The following is an 8,550-nucleotide window of genomic DNA, read 5'->3' as shown; positions in this document are numbered from 1 at the left end:
CGTACGTCATCGCCGATAAACGGAGTTCGCATGTGCGGCTCAAAGTTGTAATCTGGTGAACGTCAGCAAAAATACTCGACAATAGAAACAGACAGCTGCCTCTTTTATTTCTTTCGGAAAAATAAGATTCTCGATGACGCGGACGAATCAGTCGTGTCCTCATCACTTGGTGTATGACTAATTGTTTTTCTGTGATATAGCGAGTTCACGCGATTGCTAGAGATCTCTTTGCATATACTGACGGTTTTTTTTTTTTATCCGCGTGTTTTCCCCGAATCGTCTTTTTTCTCTTCAGTTCGGAGGATTATAGTCTGAACAGCGTGTTTCACTGTCCACCTAGCGCGTTATTTATTTATTTCGTTGTAAACGACAAAAGCCGTTTCGACGCGAAAGCTAATCCCGGTTACGCTTTATACACGAGTCCACGGGTTGCAATTATTCCCACTGATGTTCTCGCGTTGGCGACGAGCACTTAACTGACGCTCTCGCGCGACAGTATTGCGATCATCCTTAATTCACTGTCATTCTATTCGTCGGCATCCCGATCGAAGCGCAGTCGCGCAGGTGCATTTTACCCTTGCAAGTGGTGGGCTCTTCTTCCCCTCTTCGAAGGAAGGATCTTCTACGGTTCCTTAATAATTATTGGCAAGACAACGACGACTCTCGTCCGTTTCTCACATCGCAAGCGGCGAGAATGGCACGATGGATTTTTAGCAATTAATTATTGCGAACTCGCGAGAAAATCATCTTAATCGATCGTTTATCGGAATTACTTTTCACTGCTTTTCACTGTCATTTTCTTTCAGAGGCGAACGAGAGCGAGACTAACCACTCAGTCTACCCTCGAGTAAGGGAAAGAGGCGTTTTCATTCTTGGCGTGCACTTCGACAGGGTTCCAATCTTCTCGATGACTTCGCGAGATCCAGATCTACATCCAGAAAAATATCGCATTTTACTCTCAAAAAATTTTTTTTTTTAATAAAATCTCACTCTAAAAAATAAAAATTGAACCAGTCTTGAAGTAAAGTAGCTCAATTGTCGATCGTTAAAAGTGAGACTTCATTCTAAGACTTTTAGATTCACTCTAAAAGTCTTAGAGAGTACTGGAGACTAAGAATATATTGCTAATTAGAGATTAGAATTCGACTAGGCAGATAATTTTTATCTTAATCCGCTTTTCGTTCCAACTGGCTGAATTCTAAACTTTAATTCGCAATTCTCCATCCGTAATGCGTGCTCTCTAAATTCTTCGGAGTGGAATCTCACTCTTAAAGATTAAAAACCGAGCTACTCGCTTTCAAGAATGACTCAATCTTTACTCTTTACAGAGTCGATTTCATTCGGAATGACAATTGGCTCGAAAAATTTCGGAGAGTAATGTGACGTGGAATTAAGTCTCATATCGGCTCACAGATGATGAATCTCGACGTCCTCGCGAGATCAGCGTCGCGGGTCCACGTCCAGAAAAGTGTCGCACGACTATCGTAAGCCTCGTACCGGCTCGTGGCGAACGACGAACTGTCAACGACGAGCCGCTACGCGCGCACGGCACCGCTTCACTGCGCGCACCGGAAAACACGATGGGTCTTCGTCCGCCGCGGCTGACTACGTTACGTGCGCGAGCGAGGGAGCCTTGAAGGTGGTCGTGTAAGTGTTCGTACCTGACGGAGTAGCGTGCAACTGCTGGAGGCACAACGCGAACGGGCCGGTCAAACTCTCGCGCCGAATAACTGTATCCCGGACCCGGACGAGTGTTTCGCATGATAGGTATACATACACACGCATGTGCTTCGCGTGCTAACATGCACGTGTGCGTGTATATACGACTTAAGGCGATCAACTCCTCACGAAGGAAAACAAGGACATTTCAAAAAGTTCAATTTATCCTACTCAAATTTTTAGATAAATATTCTTTCAAACGCGTGAAATATAATACAGTAATATAATAACATTTATTATTATATTTGTATTTTTAAATTATCCTTTTCGACTGAGTGTATTTTATAAATAAAAAGATATCTCTGGGTTTTTGAATAAAAAATTATAAAATTCTTGACACACAGCTAGTTGAAAATTACATTTCGCACTTATATATTATTTTCACATATCGAAAAAGGCAATTCACAATCATGTCCTTAATTTGAAACAAAAAGTGGGACAAAGAGTCAAAATTTGGGACAGCCCCTTCTAGTTTTGAATAGTTAATTATCTTACATGTAGACGCGAGAGCGGGAGCGATCAACCGGCACACAATTCGCAACAGGTATTAACGATGCGGTATATAATTACGAGACTACTTGATTGCTTTGAGTCTTGCAAAAAAGATACTAAAAGGTTAATGACTTGCAAGATTGGTAATTAGCTGGTATCAAAGTGTTCTAGCTCCTGTCGAGTCTACTAGCGTCTACTGTTGTTCTAAAAAGGTAAGCACCGCACGAGTAACGACAATATATCGACACTTGGCATCGTAACGAGTACTCAAATTAATTTTAATGTCACACTTAACGTCTCTCGCTGCAAATAAACGCACGCAAGCATTAATACATGTAGTCGAACAGAACTACATTACTTTTCTATTTAAAAAAGTACGCCGACCAATCAGGAAGTAGACATCGATCCTTTTTACTTGACTTTTTGCGAAGAATCATCTTGTAGCCAACTGCATCATATTTCAATGGGCATCCTCTGATAAATATGCATCTGACATGTGCTTGACGGTTTAATAAATCGTCCTCACTTGTAGTATAAATACAACTTTGATATAACTCGTACCAAGAGGTTTTATAAGCTATGCACTAAAAACGTAAAAATAAAAATTATGTAGCTAGAATGGCACGCGGAATTCAAGCAATCTTTTTTTTTTTTAACACAATTTATTAGCATACACATATAAATTATTCATAAAGAATATCATATAAATTATAAGATATCAAAACGCCGAGGTAATATCCTTCTATTTTGGACAATCTCATTCGCTACATCTTTTATGAAATGCCTTGGGAACCGTGTAAAACATTCAGCAAAGTATATATACAGAGTGGCCCACGTACATGACAAGCCAATAACTTGAAAAATATGGAAGATGCGGAAAACCGTTTTAGACAAACGTGGAAAAGTTTCGAGGGAGACGTATTTTGGTAATGTAGGTTTTTTTTTCTAAATGGAGAAAAGATATAAAGGTCACCTTTATTTGTAACAAAATCATATTTTTTTACATAATATAATTCCTCTAATTATTCTGCACACGAACACGATTAGATATTAAAAACTAATATACTTTATATAAGATATTTATATTTCATGTCAATATATGCCAGAATAAAATACAAAATAAAAAACAATTTCATAAGCTATTGTTTTGTAATGCTTATATTTACCTTATATTTTTATGTAGAATAATTAGAGGAATTTAAGTGGACCATCCTGTATATACAAGCATATATGTATTACAGTACCGCAGTATTGTTTCAATACGATATACATATGTCAGTCAGGTATCGTTTAACGATTGTCGGATGCACGACATGTAGTGCAGGTGGACAAGATACATAAAGAACGAAACGAATAAGGGAAGTATACGTGGATACGGAACCTGAAACCAGAAGAAACCGAACGAGAAACGAGAAAAAGAGACGATCGCGTTTTATTCAGAAACGTGATCGAGAGGAGAAATGTTGAGGGTTGATGTGCCTCTATAGAGTTTCCCTGAAAGTCGCGTTTAGCCAGCACGCAATCAATCAAGACATAAGACCGCTGTTATCTTCAAATTGCTTGAAGAAACCAAGCTGTTGAGATTAACTTTGACGTTCGAAAACATCCCTTAATAAAAAAAAATCACTCGATAATTAAGTGGCTTCTAAAAGTGCACCCCGCACAAGAAAAATCTAGCGACCGATTTCAAATGTAATAAAATAACAACGTATTTACCAAATGTCTTATCTCTGTTTTTATGATGTAACGCGTTAACATTGAAAGAAGTCGTTAAAGTAACTGTTATTCATAGCTCAATGTTTAAACATTTTGTGAAAGATAACGTTTCAATACGTTATTTCCACAAAAGAAAAAATGTCGCATTGACTCATACAGTATAAAATAGAAACAAATACTAAATAAAAAAAGGAAACAACAAAACAGCATAATAGACTAAAAATAATTCTTGTTCTTCAGGTTTAAAATAATGCCCAAGTACTTAAAATTGAATTTTAACAATTTTTTTTTTAAATGTACGTTTAAATATTATCTTTTAATACATTTCAAAAAATTTACTAATAAACACGAATCAATATTTATTAATGACGTCATTCGATGTCAACTGTTCCGCTTAAAAACACGGAAATTATTGACCAATATATCGTGATTGAACTCATCTGCTTTTTATTTTGCAGGAGAACTACAACTTCTAGATATATCGGAAATTTAAAATTTGCAAACTGTGATGGTATTACATCGCGCGTCACAAAAAGATTGACTCACGTGTTTATTTTTGCGGCGGGATAATTATTCCTCTCTTACGAGATAAATTCGTTGCTGATCGCCGTGACGTAAGGGAGAAACGCGTTGAATAAATATTTCGACAGGACCGATCGCGAATCGAAATTCGGCCGCGTTTAAAGGAGCGAGCAAAAGGAGCTCGGCGAGATCGAGGGTGTACGTGAGAGAATCGCGGTTTCTGTGAGACGCGCGCCGTCTCTCGAGCGTCGAGCTCGAGATTTATGCAAATACTTAAAGGCGAATGCCTCTCGATTTGTCCCGTCTCGCGGCTTCGCGCGTTGTTCTCTTTCTCACAATGTCGGTTGCGACACGTCGGCGCAGCTGCGACTGCAGCCACGGTATCAGGATAGCAGCCGAGCTAAGAAGCGGCAAGATGCATAAGCGATGCAAGTGCATAGGCGACTTTCTCGCACTCGTCGCGTGAATTGCAACGCTCGCCGGCAGTGCATGTAAACGGTGTATGAAGGGGATTTTCAAAGAGGAATAAAAAGTATACACAAAACCGTCATGTATATAAAGAACCGACATTACCAATGAGCCTTGAGATGATAATCGCAGCAAATAACTGATTACAGAATAGTGTTGTTTTGATTATGTCATTTCGAGAGATTCGCAATTTCCTCCAAGTTATAGCCTCTTCCTTTTTCGTCGGGAGATAATCGTGCGAATATGCGATTAGCATAAAACGATCGATACTGATTGTGCGCGTTTTCAAGGTTCCCAACGCAACGTGCCGAAATGCACGATCAATTGGTAGCGCGACCGTTGCATAAGTGATTATCAATTTTTTCTGTCAGATGCAGCGCGTAACCGGTTAGACGAGTGCAGCTGTGCACCGGCTGCGCTATCGGACACACGTCGTCCTCGTCAATGTTACGGACCGTGAATAGTAAGTGTGTGGAAAATGCACGCGAATCGCAAGTGCTGGATCCGGTATAACGACAACGGTCGCCGGGACAACACAGCCGAGGAGATCCATAGAGATTACTCCTCGCGAAATAGTACGCTGAATGACGATGGCAGGATAACGAAGTATCAACCGTAACGGGTCGACGAGTCCGTTATAAACTAACAGTTGGCAAGCAGAACAGACTAGATTCGTCAGTATATATACGACATTGTTTGGAGCAACGTTATTTCCTGACATTTATTTTCACGAATCGACGACGCGTTTAAACGCCTCGCTGAGATAAAATGGAAAATGTAATTACAATATACGGTTATAAGTAATACATTTTATATCATGAGATTAGAAAGCTGTATCGGCAATTGTGTTACTGTTGCTTTTTTACTTTCCGCAGAGATAATTTTCAGATAACGGTACGGGAAAAGGAGATTCACGAAATTATTTAATACTAAGAATAAATTTTAGTTACATACAATTATATACATATATATATATATATATGTATATATAATTATTAGTTTAATTAATTGAGAATAAATTTTACTTTGCTTTGAATAAATATTCCTTTCATCCTTTTTGTTATATTTATTGTATTAATTGATTATGTAATTTAATTTAAAAAAATATTACGAATCTATTTCTCGTAGTTTTTAGGATGTTCAATACGAATCCGGTTCCCAATTGAATCTTTTATCTATCGTAGCCAACACAAAAAATTCAAAGCACGTGGAAATAGTCAACTTCGTAATTTGAATTGCAAATTTCTTAAAATTGTGACGTGATAGAGATTGGATTCGTACTCAACAAAAACTATATAAAAACGATTCACAGTTTGATATTTATAAGTCCCCTTTTTTTTTTTTATCGAATTGTATAATCAAACGCACATTTTAATTTCATTCTTGCTTATTCATTATTTTATTTTTAATACGATTTTGATGTAACTTTTATCGATTTGTTGCACTCGTATTAGTAAATTTAATACGAGGGTACTTAAATGAATTTGGACAAGTTTGTCGCAGATGCTAACGGACTATCTGATGAGAAAATTGGATTTCCCCACGGAATTTCCAAACTACCCTGAAAGTTTCGTAGGTAATTAGTTCATCCGATAAACTCATGGGCAAAGTAATTGACATAGGGTTTTATGAGTTTTTCACAGCCACGGTGGTTTTCTAAATAAAGGACATACATCAGTAGCTCACTATGTTTTATGGGCCTTCTACAATAAGTCATAAATCGGAAGTAAGAAACTAAAAATTGACGACTGTGAATTGGTCCATTTCTAGCTTATGACTTATGATTTGTGACTTACGGCTTATTGTCTTATTGTAGAAAGCCCATTTTATATCTACGTAAACAGCATCTAAATAATTGCAGAAATTTTTCCAACAACTATTTAGAAAAGATAAAAGATTTGAATGTACTGTAAACATCTCGCAGCCTTGTTTAAACAACAAACAACTTTACACAGTGCTCCTGTATGTTTAATTGCGTTTCCCGACTGAAAAAGCTTCCGAAATCTCACGCAATTAAAATGAGTTAATTATTTTTCGCCAGGCAGCAACGACGATATACGATTTCATTTAACTTTATCTAACTTTTAAATAGTCATTTTAATTTAGTTTAATTAATTCGTCGGTCGACATAGTTATTTTAACCGTGAGTTTTGCATGCGGCCCCGCGCGTAATTACATGTTCGCTCACGTGCAATACGCGGCGCAACGAAGGAGCGTAAATGCACAATAATCTCGTATACACGTGATACCCGCATATAGCGGGGAATTGGGAGTGTAGAAATGCGACACCGGCCGCGCTCTTCGAGTCGGTCGAATCTCAAGCCTTTGTTTTGTAAGCGGAGATAGTAATATGCGAACGAAAGCATTGTCATTCATTCTCGCTGAAACGCCAGACGACGGTTGCGTGCGAAGGTGTGCGCTTTCGACCTCGATGATGCAATAACGTTCCCAAATAAACAAAGCAGCGTATCATTTTATTCTTGTTATGAATATTGCGCAATCAACGTGAACACATTGTCGCAATACGGCCGATCGCCGTATGTTTACGGATACGTCATGTTGAGAGTTTAGAAGCTAAATAAGCGCGGAGCTGTGGCAAAAAGTTAATTGCGATCGCAAATATCGCCGATGTCCCGTTATACTATACTGGTTCCCGTTGTAATCGTATACATAATAAAAATGTAAACTTGTTGAGAGTTCCAATTTCCGGAAGCAGTTCCGAAAAAAATACAGCTCTGACAAGTATTTTTTCCGTTTCCAAAATAAACGACAAATTCGAACGAATGGACATACTATATTTAGATCTGATAGTTACGGGAAGGTACACATTTTCATACTTTCTATCGACTTTCGATCGGTGTCTCTTCTTTCTTTTTCCTTTTTAACGACTTCCGAATCCGGGTTAGATTCGATCAGTAATAACCGATAAGTCGGATTAATTTCTGTATCAGAAACATTTTTAATTGTGATGCTAAAGAAAATGAAACATACGAATCCTTGCGATCTACTGAAGTTTTTTTTTTAGTTTTATTTTTTAAGGATTTTTCGAGTTCTCTCTCAATTATAATATATTCTCCACAATCGGTGAAATTTTCACTCTTCGTCATGAGTCTCTTTAAACTTTAAATTTTTATACTGTTCTTAGATGGTAAAAAATTCTTACATAACTTGTGAAAGCTTTAATGATTTTTACTATGACAGAAGGTAGATTGTATTTTACTTATTCTTTACAGATTTAAATTTATCTACCATCAGAGAATCCATAATTAAAAAGAAGTCGACTGTACCTTTAAAATCCAATTGCTGGCGGAGAGTTAATCTATTGTAACGCTATTTGAAAAAAAAAAAGTATTATTGACAAAATTTATTCTAATTAATTGTTGAACATAAATGTTTATATTAAATATAAACACACGTTGAAAATTTTTTTCTCAAAATATTTTCTAAATTATTCTGAGAGTCACAAGGATCTGTACGTTTCAGTTACGGATAAATAAATATGATGTATGTAATTGGAAAATATTTGCTAAATGTAAACACAAGAGATGGCTAGTTTCATAAGAAACTTTCAAAAAATTTTAGTTCGTACTCGGTTACTCTTCTGATGCAACTTCGAGTTGCTGCGAGGGTCTC

This window comes from Cyphomyrmex costatus, unplaced genomic scaffold, assembly GCF_001594065.2.
Source record: "Cyphomyrmex costatus isolate MS0001 unplaced genomic scaffold, Ccosl1.0 scaffold146, whole genome shotgun sequence".
Taxonomy (NCBI): Eukaryota; Metazoa; Arthropoda; class Insecta; order Hymenoptera; family Formicidae; genus Cyphomyrmex; species Cyphomyrmex costatus.
This window is presented reverse-complemented; position numbering follows the sequence as displayed.